The sequence below is a fragment of the Bufo bufo genome, chromosome 1 (genome assembly GCF_905171765.1).
Source record: "Bufo bufo chromosome 1, aBufBuf1.1, whole genome shotgun sequence".
NCBI classification, from domain to species: Eukaryota; Metazoa; Chordata; class Amphibia; order Anura; family Bufonidae; genus Bufo; species Bufo bufo.
Genome location: NC_053389.1, coordinates 728,239,548 through 728,253,585, shown reverse-complemented (window position 1 = coordinate 728,253,585; position 14,038 = coordinate 728,239,548).

The window sequence follows — 14,038 nt, the reverse complement described above, 5'->3', positions numbered from 1 at the left end:
CGGTCAAAAAAAAAAAAAAAAAAAGTGCAAAAAACGATTATTTTTTGTCACCAAACATAACAAAAAATTTAATAGCAAGCGATAAAAAAGTCATATAGCCCCCAAAATAGTGCCAATAAAACCGTCCGCTCGTCCTGCAAAAAATGAGCCCCCACATAAGATAATCGGATAAAAAATAAATAAAAAAATGACACCTAGACTTTAGAGATCCAAAAATTTTCTTTTTGTATCAAAAAGGATAATATAGTCAAAAACCTAAATAATTGTAAAAAAAAAGTAGACTTATTAGGTATCGCCGCGTCCGTAAGAATCTCCTCTATAAAAGTATCCCATGACCTAACCCCCCAGATTAACACGGTTAAAAAAAATAAAAAAAACGGTGCCAAAAACGCAATTTTTGGCACTTTTCCATTTCAATCCGTTTTTTCCGGTAACAAAACGAGGGTTAACAACCAAACAAAAGTTAAAATTTATTACCCTGATACTGCAGTTTACAGAAATGCCACATTTGTGGTCGTAAACTGCTGTATCAGTAAAAGGGAGGCCGCAAAAGGAAAGGACCGACATGGTTTCTGGAAGGCCGATTTTGATGGCCTTTTTTATTGACACCATGTCCCTTTTGAAGACCCCCTGATGCCCCCCTAGAGTAAAAACTCCCTAAAAGTGACCCCATCTAAGAAACTACACCCCTCAAGGTATTCAAAACTGATTATACAAACTTTATTAACCCTTTAGGTGTTTCTCAACAGTTAATGGCAAATGGAGATGAAATTTCAGAATTTCAATTTTTGGTAACCTTGCCTCACAAAAATGTAATATAGAGCAACCAAAAATCATATGTACCCTAAAAATAGTCCCCCAAAAAATGCCACCTTATCCCCTAGTTTCCAAAATGGGGTCACTTTTAGGGAGTTTCTACTCCAGGGGGGCATCAGGGGGGTTGAAACAGGACACGGTGTAAATAAACCGGTCCATAAAAATCAGCCCTCCAAAAACCAAACGGCGCACATTTCACTCTACGCCCCGCTGTGTGGCCGTACAGTAGTTTACGGCCACATATTGGGTGTTTCTGTAAACGGCAGAGTCAGGGCAATAAAGATACAGTCTTGTTTGGCTGTTAACCCTTGCTTTGTTAGTGGAAAAAATGGGTTAAAATGGAAAATTAGACAAAAAAATGAAATTCTCAAATTTCATCCCCATTTGCCAATAACTCTTGTGCAACACCTAAAGGGTTAACGACGTATGTAAAATCAGTTTTGAATACCTTGAGGGGTGTACTTTCTTAGATGGGGTCACTTTTAGGGAGTTTCTACTCCAGGGGGGCATCAGGGGGGTTGAAACAGGACACGGTATAAATAAACCGGTCCATAAAAATCAGCCCTCCAAAAACCAAACGGCGCACCTTTCACTCTACGCCCCGCTGTGTGGCCGTACAGTAGTTTACGGCCACATATTGGGTGTTTCTGTAAACGGCAGAGTCAGGGCAATAAAGATACAGTCTTGTTTGGCTGTTAACCCTTGCTTTGTTAGTGGAAAAAATGGGTTAAAATGGAAAATTAGACAAAAAAATGAAATTCTCAAATTTCATCCCCATTTGCCAATAACTCTTGTGCAACACCTAAAGGGTTAACGACGTATGTAAAATCAGTTTTGAATACCTTGAGGGGTGTACTTTCTTAGATGGGGTCACTTTTAGGGAGTTTCTACTCCAGGGGGGCATCAGGGGGGTTGAAACAGGACACGGTGTAAATAAACCGGTCCATAAAAATCAGCCCTCCAAAAACCAAACGGCGCACCTTTCACTCTACGCCCCGCTGTGTGGCCGTACAGTAGTTTACGGCCACATATTGGGTGTTTCTGTAAACGGCAGAGTCAGGGCAATAAAGATACAGTCTTGTTTGGCTGTTAACCCTTGCTTTGTTAGTGGAAAAAATGGGTTAAAATGGAAAATTAGACAAAAAAATGAAATTCTCAAATTTCATCCCCATTTGCCAATAACTCTTGTGCAACACCTAAAGGGTTAACGACGTATGTAAAATCAGTTTTGAATACCTTGAGGGGTGTAGTTTCTTAGATGGGGTCACTTTTAGGGAGTTTCTACTCTAGGGGTGCATCAGGGGGCTTCAAATGGGACATGGTGTAAATAAACCAGTCCATAAAAATCAGCCCTCCAAAAACCAAACGGCGCACCTTTCACTCTACGCCCCGCTGTGTGGCCGTACAGTAGTTTACGGCCACATATTGGGTGTTTCTGTAAACGGCAGAGTCAGGGCAATAAAGATACAGTCTTGTTTGGCTGTTAACCCTTGCTTTGTTAGTGGAAAAAATGGGTTAAAATGGAAATTTAGACAAAAAAATGAAATTCTCAAATTTCATCCCCATTTGCCAATAACTCTTGTGCAACACCTAAAGGGTTAACGACGTATGTAAAATCAGTTTTGAATACCTTGAGGGGTGTAGTTTCTTAGATGGGGTCACTTTTAGGGAGTTTCTACTCTAGGGGTGCATCAGGGGGCTTCAAATGGGACATGGTGTAAATAAACCAGTCCATAAAAATCAGCCCTCCAAAAACCAAACGGCGCACCTTTCACTCTACGCCCCGCTGTGTGGCCGTACAGTAGTTTACGGCCACATATTGGGTGTTTCTGTAAACGGCAGAGTCAGGGCAATAAAGATACAGTCTTGTTTGGCTGTTAACCCTTGCTTTGTTAGTGGAAAAAATGGGTTAAAATGGAAAATTAGACAAAAAAATGAAATTCACAAATTTCATCCCCATTTGCCAATAACTCTTGTGCAACACCTAAAGGGTTAACGACGTATGTAAAATCAGTTTTGAATACCTTGAGGGGTGTAGTTTCTTAGATGGGGTCATTTTTGGGTGGTTTCTATTATGTAAGCCTCGCAAAGTGACTTCAGACCTGAACTGGTCCCTAAAAATTTAGTTTTTGTAAATTTCAGAAAAATTTCAAGATTTGCTTCTAAACTTCTAAGCCTTATAACATCCCCAAAAAATAAAATATCATTCCCAAAACAATTCACACATGAAGTAGACATATGGGGAATGTAAAGTCATCACAATTTTTGGGGGTATTACTATGTATTACAGAAGTAGAGAAACTGAAACTTTGAAATTTGCTAAATTTTTCAAAATTTTTGTTAAATTAGGTATTTTTTGGTGCAAAAAAAAATAATTTTTTGACTTCATTTTACCAGTGTCATGAAGTACAATATGTGACGAAAAAACAATCTCAGAACGGCCTGGATAAGTCAAAGCGTTTTAAAGTTATCAGCACTTAAAGGGACTCTGGTCAGATTTGCAAAAAATGGCCTGGTCCTAAGGTGTAAAAAGGCTGTGTCCTTAAGGGGTTAAAATGTGGTTTTTGGAAAATTTGCTTCTAAAGTTCTAACCCTTGTAACATCCCCAAGAAATACAATATCATTCCCAAAATGATCCAAACATGAAGTAGACATATGGGAAATGTAAAGTAATAACTATTTTTGGAGGTATTACTATGTATTATAGAAGTAGAGAAATTGAAACCTAAACATTTTCATAATTTTCAAAATTTTTGGTCAATTTGGTATTGTTTTACTCCATTTTACCAGTGTCATGAAGTACAACATGTGACGAAAAAACAATCTCAGAATGGCCTGTATAAGTCAAAGCAATTTAAAGTTATCACCACAAAAAGTGACACTGGTCAGATTTGCAAAAAATGGCCTGGTCCTTAAGGTGAAAATGAGCCCGGTCCCTAAGGGGTTTACAGTGACTTTCACAGTGACTGCCCCTTTAACAGTGACTTTCACAATGACTGCTTCTTTAACAGTGACTTTCACAGTGACTGCCCCTTTAACAGTAACCGCCCCTTTAACAGTGACTTTGACAGTGACCGCCCCTTTAACAGTGACTTTCACAGTGACCACCCCTTTAACAGTGACTTTCACAGTGACTGCCCCTTTAAAAGGGACCTTTATAGCGCCCGCCCCTTTAATAACAGTGACCTCCACAGTGCCCGCCCATTTAATAACAGTAATCTCCACTGTGCCCGCCCCTTTAATAACAGTGACCTTCACTGTGCCTGCTCCTTTAAAAACAGTGACCTGCACAGTGCCCGCCCCTTTAAGCAGTAAAGAAAAATGGCTGGGTTGTTATGGAAACCTTGAGTAAAACTGTGTTTATCGCAGTTGGCATTTGAAGAGCAAGACTAACAGGCTTGTATTGGCTAATGTGGGTAATTTTTTGGGAATATCTCAGGGACAGTACATTCTAGAGAGCTAAGTCTAAAACCTTCCCGGACACCTGATTTACCTGTGTGCCAAATTTGGTGAAGATCGGTCTATTTGTTTTGTTGCTCATAAAGAACAGACAGACAGAAACTCATTTTTTTATATATATATATCTTATATATATAAAAATGAGTTTCTGTCTATCTGTCTGTCTGTCTATCTGTCTGTCTGTCTAGACGTTCTTTATGTGCGACCAAACGACTGGACCGATCTTCACCAAATTTGGCACACAGATACATCAGGTGTCCGGGAAGGTTTTAGACCGGGTATCAGCTCTCTAGGACGTACCGTTACTGAGATATTCCCAAAAAATTAGCACCCCCCCCAAATACAAGCCGGCAATTCTTTCTCTTCAAAGCCCAACTGCCATAAACACAGTTTTACTCCAGGTTTCCATAACAACCCAGCCATATTTCTTTACTGCTTAAAGGGGCGGTCAGTGTGAAAGTCACTGTTAAAGGGGTGGTCAGTGTGAAAGTCACTGTTAAAGGGGCGGTCACAGTGAAAGTCACAGTTAAAGGGGCGGTCACAGTGAAAGTCACAGTTAAAGGGGCGGTCACTGTGAAAGTCACAGTTAAAGGGGCGGTCACTGTGAAAGTCACAGTTAAAGGGGCAGTCACAGTTAAAGGGGCGGTCACAGTGAAAGTCACAGTTAAAAGGGCAGTCACAGTTGAAGGGGCGGTCACAGTTAAAGGGGCGGTCACAGTGAAAGTTACAGTTAAAGGGGCGGTCACAGTGAAAGTCACTGTTAAAGGGGCGGTCACTGTGAAAGTCACAGTTAAAGGGGCGGTCACAGTGAAAGCCACAGTTAAAGGGGTGGTCACAGTGAAAGTCACAGTTAAAGGGGCGGTCACAGTGAAAGTCACAGTTAAAGGGGCGGTCACAGTGAAAGTCACAGTTAAAGGGGCGGTCACTGTGAAAGTCACAGTTAAAGGGGCGGTCACTGTGAAAGTCACAGTTAAAGGGGCGGTCACTGTGAAAGTCACAGTTAAAGGGGCGGTCACTGTGAAAGTCACAGTTAAAGGGGCGGTCACAGTTAAAGGTGCGGTCACTGTGAAAGTCACAGTTAAAGGGGCGGTCACAGTGAAAGCCACAGTTAAATGGACGGTCACAGTGAAAGTTACAGTTAAACGGGCAGTCACAGTTAAAGTCACAGTTAAAGGGGCGGTCACAGTGAAATTCACAGTTAAAGCGGTGGCCACTGTGAAAGTCACAGTTAAAGGGGCGGTCACAGTGAAAGTCACAGTTAAAGGGGCGGGCACTGTAGAGGTCACTGTTATGGGGGAAACTTGCTATTTTTTTTACGACACACGGAAACATAAAATGAAATAGATGAAATATACCCGTGCGAAGCCGGGTCCTTCTGTTAGTATATATATATATATATATACACACTTATTATGCAGTACATCAGCACATAGCCATGCAATCTCCGTAGTCAAGCAATGGTGGTAGTATGGGTAGCACTGAAGAACGCAGTGACTTTAAAGGGGTTCTCAAGGATTTAACAATTGATCCAACACCTGCACCCCTACAATCATCTGTTCGGGAGTAGCTCCATTCACTTGAGTAGGAGCTGCGCTGCAGTACCCAGCTCCGTCCACCACACAATCAATAAAGCTGTACAGTTCTGATGTCAATTTCCAGTGCCAGAGCTACACCTAAACAACTGAACTGCAGGGGTGTAGGAATCCCACCAATCTGATATTTATGACCTATCCCTGGAATAGGTTATCAGTTGTTAAATCCTGGAAAACACCTTTAAGGAGGAACTACCGTATTACATCCTAAAATATGGCACTTTTATTTACTCTCCTAGGCTACCCATTCACCCATCATCTATGCCGCTGGCTTCAGCCTCTAATAGCAGTGAATTGTCAGGTAGGTGGACCACTGAGTTGACAATTTACTGCTATCAGGCGCCAGAACTAATGGCACTAATTGCAGCACATTGGGGAAGGTTTGTAGGGGAAAAAATATCACCAAAAAGTATGCTTCCAGTTGCATTTCGCTGAGGACATTAAAGGTCCTCTTTAAGTGTGACACTGTTATAGAATGCTACCCTTCTACCCTTACCAGTCAGCTCATGAAATTTCTGATTTGTTGGATCTCTGATAAGTGCTAATATTGTGAAGTGGATTTAAATAATTTAGACATGTAAATGTCTAGGAATAAAAGTATCTCAGCCATGAAATTGTAGACCACGCAAGCTCACAGAATGGGTTAGCGAAGAGTTGAAGCATGTTTTGCATAAAGAATGAACTATCCTCTGTAGCATCACTCATGAGCATGAGAACTGTGCATCAGGAGTGCCATGTAATGGTTTCCCATAGTGGTTTCCCATGCTCAGTGCCAAATGTTGGCTGGAGTGGTGAAATGTATGGAGCATGGACTCTGTAACAGTGGAAATCTGTTCTCTGCAGTGATTATTCATATTTCACCATTTGTTAGCCTGATAAACGTATCTGAATTTGCTGGATAACAGAAGACTACCTACTGAAATGTATGGTGCACTGCCCACTATAAAATTTGGTAGAGAAGGAACAATGGTTTGGAGCTTATTTCCAGCGAAGGGTGATATTAAAGGGAATGTGTCATCAGGAAAAGGAGTTATGACTGTTTAAAAAATATTTTTATGTTATACATTTTCTAAAGAATTTATGGTGATATTATGTGTAAACTTATATGTCTGTATCTATATTTGAGGAAAATCTTAAATCCTCAAATGTTCACTCTAAGCCTAATAAAACCCTAACACTTCCTGTTCTGTAGAGATTCAGCAGTCATCACATTATAATCACAGACTGGACTATAAGGCCAGATATCACCTATATACAATGCATTTGGAAAGTCAGAGAACTTTTCCCATTTTATGTTGTTGTCCTGTGCTAAAATAAAATAAAAGTTTTCTCCCATGAATCTGCCATCAATACCCCCTAATGAGAAAATACAACATTTTAGAAATTTTGGCAAACTTATTAAAAAAGAAAAAGTACACTCACATGGACATAAATATTCAGATACTTTGCCATTATACTTTTTTTTGCTCTAGGGGGCCTTTCATTTCTCATGATCATGTTTAAGATGTTTCTACACCTTGAATGGAGTCCACCTGTGGTAAATTCAGTTTATATAAGGTCTCACAGATGACAATTCATATCAGAACAAAAACCAAGCCACAAGGAGGAAAGAACTGCCTGTAAACCTCATAGTCAGGAATATGTAAAGGCACAGATCTGGAGGAGGGTACAAAAATGTCTGCTGTACTTAAAGTTCCCAAGAGCACAGTGGCCTCCATGATTACTAAATAAAAGTTTTTTGGAACAACCAGGACTCTTCCTAGAGCTGACCACCCCACTAAACTAAGTACTGAAATTGAGGGAGAAGGGCCTAGGTAAGAAAATTGACCAAAAAACCAAAGGTCACTCTGGCTGAGCTCCAAAAATCCTGTGTGCAGATGGAAAAAACTTCCTTGGCTTTATGGCAGAGTGGCAAGAAAGAAGCCTATCCTCAGTAAGGCACATGAAAGCCTGTCTGGAGTTTTTTGTAAGAAATAAGAATCTCTGGTCTCATGAAACTAAGACTGAACTATTTGGTCTCAATTCTAAGCACCGCATCTGGAGGAAACCAGTCATTGCTCATCACCTGCCCAATACCATACCTACAATAAAGCTTGTTGGTGGCACCATTGTGCTGTGGAGGTGTTTTCAGCAGCTGGGACAGGGAGACTGGTTATGGTTGAGGAAAAGCGTAATGGAGCAAAGCACAGAGATATTTTTAATGCAAACCTGATCCAGAGCACTTTGGACCTCAGATTGGGCAGAAGGTTTACCTTCAAACAAGACAATGAGCCTAAGCACACAGCCAAGATAACACAGGTGTGGCTTAGAGACAACTCTGTGAATGTTCTTGAGTGGCCCAGCCAGAACCCTTACTTGAACCCAATTAAACATCTCTCTCCACCCTGAAAATCCACTTACTGTCACCTTCCAACCTGACTGATGTTAAGAGGATTTACAGAAAAGAATGGCAGAAAATCCCTAAATCCAGATGTGCAAACCTTGTGGCATCACACCCAAGGAGACTGTAATCGCTGCCATCTGAATATTTATGTCAATGCAATATTTAAAGAGTTTGCCCGGGCTTTTACTATTTATGATCTGCTGCTGCTGTCTATGGTCTTTGCTATGAACAGTAACGGTAAACAGGAAGAGAGAAGGGAGACAGCATGTGCACGTTGTGTGGGCTCAGCATGCATGTTGGTACTTGCATCCCTGGATCCGATGAAAGCTGTTACGGCACCGGACGGGGTTAAAAGCAGAGTGTGCCTGGCGTGCATGCTGTGCCTGCGCTCCCTGGACTTTGTGTGGCTATCATGGCCCATAAACAGGTAGGAACTAGTGTTAGGGACCACTCATAGAGACGACCTTGACGTGGTGAGTGGCTTATTACACTTTGGCCAAAATGTACACCAATGCCTCATTCAACGTCCAGCATGGAGGCAGGGCAGAGTGCTGGTTGCAGGGTGCTATTGCATTTGTGTTTTTGTGTTTGTATGTGTATTTCGCCATAGCGATGTGCACCTGTATACAGGGTTGTGCTGACTGAATCCCCCACATCAATAGAAAAAGCCCGGACAACCCCTTTAAGGTTTTCATTTTTAATAAATTAGCAAAGATTTTGAACGTTCTGTTTTCTCTTTTTTTATTATGGAGAATTGAGTGCAGATTGATGGGGAAAAACTTTTTTTTTACATTTTAGGAAACTGAGCAATATAACTAAAAGTGCAAAAACTGAAAGGGTCTGAAGATTTTCTGAATGCATTGTATAGTTAGCATATTGTCTACCATTCTCAATATATGATGGTCACAGCTTACTGTATTTATTTACTTTCCCTCCCTACTCAATGACATCTGCACAAGTCATAGAGCACGTCTACAAACTCTCTCATAGAAGTCAATGACCATCTCCTGTTCATTGCGCCTGTGGTCCATGTGACTTTTATAAACAATATCTTTAAATGCTGTTACCTGCAGCTCATAATCATGCACAGAAAATACTAATCCCTCAATCAGAAAATATAAAGAGATTAGAAAAATACAGTATACCCTTTAATTCTACAGCATACAAAGGCATTTTGCACAATTGTCCAAGATACCACCAAAAGGTATGTCACATTGCAGTTCACAGTACATTTCCTGTGAATGCTGGTTTCCCGTGAATGGTGGTTAGACATTTTGATCACCCTAATATTTAGACCTATAAGCCGTATGCCTGGGAGATCAGTCTGTGTCCAGGAATGCTGTGTGCAGGGTGCTTGCTGTCCTGAGCAGTGTGCTGGCTACTCTACCCTGACTTGTGTCTCTATGTCCTGGTCTGTCTATCAATGTCCCTATATCCTGATCCGCATGGGTTCCAGGCGATTAGTTTTTTTCTGTGATCTTGAATCTTGGTCTAGTGTCTCAACAGTGTCCTATGATTGTATGTCTGTTTCGGTTCCTGTTCTGTTAGTTTATCTGCACCAACATCTCTGTTTCCCTGCAGGTTGGCTGTAAAGTGTACCAGGACCATCCCAAGAGGTAGCGGTCCAGTCACTCCCCTGCAGCGAAGACCAGATCCCTGTATAGGGGTTAAAGAGTGAAAACCAGAGGAGCATCGGAATTATGCCCTTAGGGTTTGACCCAAAGTTAAACCGTTCACTTGGCACAGTGGTTCCACTTCTGCTACTATTATCTACCTTTATGTCCAGGTTTATTCTGATTTGTGTCTGGTATATTTGTTTAGTAATTCGTTCATTTTGACTTTCTCTGGATCTGTTTGTCTTGACTGCAAACGCTTGGGATGTGTTCTGGAGTTCTGCTAACCCCTGAACATGACAGTATGCATCCAGTTGTATGCTTTTAATTTTAGGGCAAGAGTTTGGTAAAGGCCCTTTCCTGTTCCAGTATGACTGAGCCCCTGAGCTAAAAGTGGGGTATATAAATACATCATTCAACAAGTTTAGTGTGGAGGAACCCATTAGAGACATTTGGGACAAATTGAAACACTGACTGAAAATGAAACCTTCGACTCCAACATGAGTGCCTAAGCACAAAACTACAAATGAGAGCTGGCTCTATAGATGAACACATCTCGTTAATGAGAAAGGTCAGAGAAGAATGGTTGGACTGCATCAAGTCACAGAAAGGTGACAGTCATGGATGGAAAGTGATGTACATTGAACAATTTTATTGCTACTGGGCCTTCCACCTATGCATCTAAACTGCTGTAAAATTTGCAAAGTCCTCAAGAACTCAGGATAAATGTCTAATCTATCTCCAGTGCAATGTTGCCCTCTAGTGGCCGTGCTTGTCATTTTATACTTGGCTACAGTCCTTTCTTTTCACATAGGGCTCATTTGCGTAGAAATATCATAATTACTAAAAGTAGAATATTTCCCAGCAGAAAGTTCCAGCCCTCTAGGCTCTCTCCCAAAAAAGGAATAAAAACAAGTCCATAGGCACAGGAGTTATTCTGCTAAAATCTTATTTTCACTTTTAAGCCCTCTTTTTGCATCCTCTATCTTTACAAATATGGGAAATATAACTTGATGCTGCTCCTTTACTATACGACAAATGTATTAACACGTACCGCCGTTTGATGATTCGCGCCCGCTATTGATTAAGGGCCGGTAATACAATTTCAATTTACTCTGAGCAAAATGTCACTGCTTTTTAAAGAACAGACACCGTGGTGACATTAAGCACTGCAGACATCATTCAATCTGCTGAAGTCACAGTTAAAGATCATTTCATCCGAACATGAAAAGCAATAATCAGATATAGCAGAACTGACTTGTCATTGAATTGTTCCCTTTATGCCTTGTGATAAGTCAGCAGTTTCTGCTGAATAAAGGTCCCAAGGTTTAGACCCACTGTGATCACACCTACCCTAAGAATAGACCATCACCGTTAAAGTCTATTGAAACCCCTAAGATGACATATTGGTTTACCTACAGTCTTATGAGGAACCAGAGATCACTGTGTAAAATGACAAGAATCCTGTGGTGGCCCCAGGCTTTGATACAAAGGTCTGGGAGAAAAAAAAAAACATTTGGGGCTGCTTTTGAGGATAACCACTTGCCACTAGGGTCTATCTCTTGATTCAAAACCCTTTAGATCAGGGGTTACAACCCGCAAGCTGCAGCTCGCATACGGCCCACAGAGCCACGGTTTGCGGTCCCTGTCCTGCCGGACTGAAACACAGCTGATTGTGTGATCAGCTCTGTTTATGACCGGAGCACTGCACAGCACTAGATTAGTGGCACTGTAGCAAGAGCTGGCCAGGTCCCCACTGTCAGCCAGGGACCCGAGGAGAAGACAGAAGCGGTTTATTACCTCTTCCGCCATGCAGCTTCTACTATTGGAGCCAGCGATCAGGTGGGTGTCTCGTGGTAAAGCAAAGTAAAGCTGCAGGGTCTTAGCGTACCCTGATGATCTGTGCCATGTACAAAGCCCTCACAGGGGGTTGTTTTCCCCTGTAGCTATGGCTCCTTTAAATGCCCCAGTTACAGCCCAAACACACCCAGCACTGCTATATCTCTATGTGACAGCTGTCCCAGCACACTCAGCTCTGCTATATCTCTATATATGATAGCTGCCCCAGCACACCCAGCTCTGCTACATCTAATACACATGACAGCTGCACCAGCACACTCAGCTCTACTATATCTCTATATATGACAGCTGCCCCAGCAAACCCAGCTCTGCTACATCTATACACATGACAGCTGCCCAAACACACCCAGCACTGCTATATCTCTATATGACAGCTTTTCCAGCACACTCAGCTCTGCTATATCTCTATATATGATAGCTGCCCCAGCACACCCAGCACTGCTACATCTAATACACATGACAGCTGCACCAGCACACTCAGCTCTACTATATCTCTATATATGACAGCTGCCCCAGCACACCCAGCTCTGCTACATCTATATATCTCTAAGTATTGCTATACAGTAGATATATAGAGATATAGCAGAGCTGAGTGTGCTGGGGCAGCTGTCATGTGTATAGATGTAGCAGAGCTGGGTGCGTTTGGGCAGTTGTCATGTGTATAGATGTAGCAGAGCTGGGTTTGCTGGGGCAGCTGTCATATATAGAGATATAGTAGAGCTGAGTGTGCTGGTGCGCTGGTGCAGCTGTCATGTGTATTAGATGTAGCAGAGCTGGGTGTGCGTGTGAAGCTATCATATATAGAGATATAGCAGAGCTGAGTGTGCTGGGACAGCTGTCATATAGAGATATAGCAGTGCTGGGTGTGTTAGGGCAGCAGTCATGTGTATAGATGTACACTTAGCCAGCTATAACAGTAGAAGTCTCATATTTTTTCAGTCAGTGTCAATGCCTCTCTTGTGGCCGTGTGGTTAGGTGCTTTGCCTCTGATACAGAAGGTTGTGGGTTCAAATCCCAGCAGAAAATTTTCTGAAATACAGGCTAAATTAGAATACACAGGAAGAGTTGCGCTGCCGCCCGGCCTGCTACTGAGGTTGTGAGTACAGAGAGCTCAGAGGGAGAGGATCGCAGAGGATTTCAAGTTGTTCGTATATGAACATTAGTATTACAGTGAGCAGGGCCGCTGTAATAGAATACAGTGACTGCACCAGGCCAGCATAACATTCGGAATCGGGGTGCTGGGCATAACATTAACACATAATGTTATTCTGCGGCGGGCCCTCGGACCATGTTCGAAGTGCCCGACCGGTCAGTCCGCCCCTGGTTACAGTAAAAATAGTGCAAAATACAAAATAAAAGTCAGTGTCTCCTAGAGGTCTTTCAGCTTACATCTTGGTGGACAAATATTTGGTAAAAATATATTAAAAATTTGTAAAAGAAAAAATTAAATGCAAATGAAAGAAAAAAATTTTTACATGTCCTCGCCAATCAAAATCATCATCATTATCACCCCATTGACTTGAAACTGTACATAATATATATCAAAATGACTGACACAAAATAGAGAATACATTTTAATGATCAGTTTGAATATATAAAAGGAGTTCTCCAGGAATTTAAGAAAATAAAATTACTGAAAATACATCAATATTACTTTATTATAAATGTATTCCCAAATACCTTTCATTAGTTATAATGGCTTGTTTTGTCTGGGGAGCAATTTGGAGAAATAAAATGGCCGCTGTCCTATTATTACACACAAAACCTGTTCTAATCACATAAGAGGTGAAAGCTGCCTCATCCTTCCCTCCTACTTGTTAGGGGTTATGATCCTGAATACAGCTAATAACATTGGCAGAATGGTGGCTTAGTGGTTAGCACTGGTGCCTTGCAGCGCTGAGGTCCAAGGTTCGAATCCAACCAAGGACAACATCTGCATGGAGTTTGTATGTTCTCCCTGTGTTTGTGTGGGTTTTCTCTGGGTACCCTGGCTTCCTCCCACACTCCATTGGGGAAAGTTGGATGCTAATGTCTGTAAAGTGCTGTGGAATATAGTAGCACTATATAAGTGCATTAAATAAATACCATAAATCTCTGTAGTCATGTGGTTCATAAGGAGACATGAAGGACAGACTGTGGTAATGGAGACTGCATACAAGTGCTGCTGCTCATCAGCCATAACACCACCCTCCTCTCTGTACTTCATGTCTCCTCAAGGACTCCAATCCTGCAGAGATTCATTTTATCAGCTATATTCGGGATCATAATCCCTGACAAGTAGAGCAAAGAGCAGGCTGGGACAGCTCTTTAGCTTA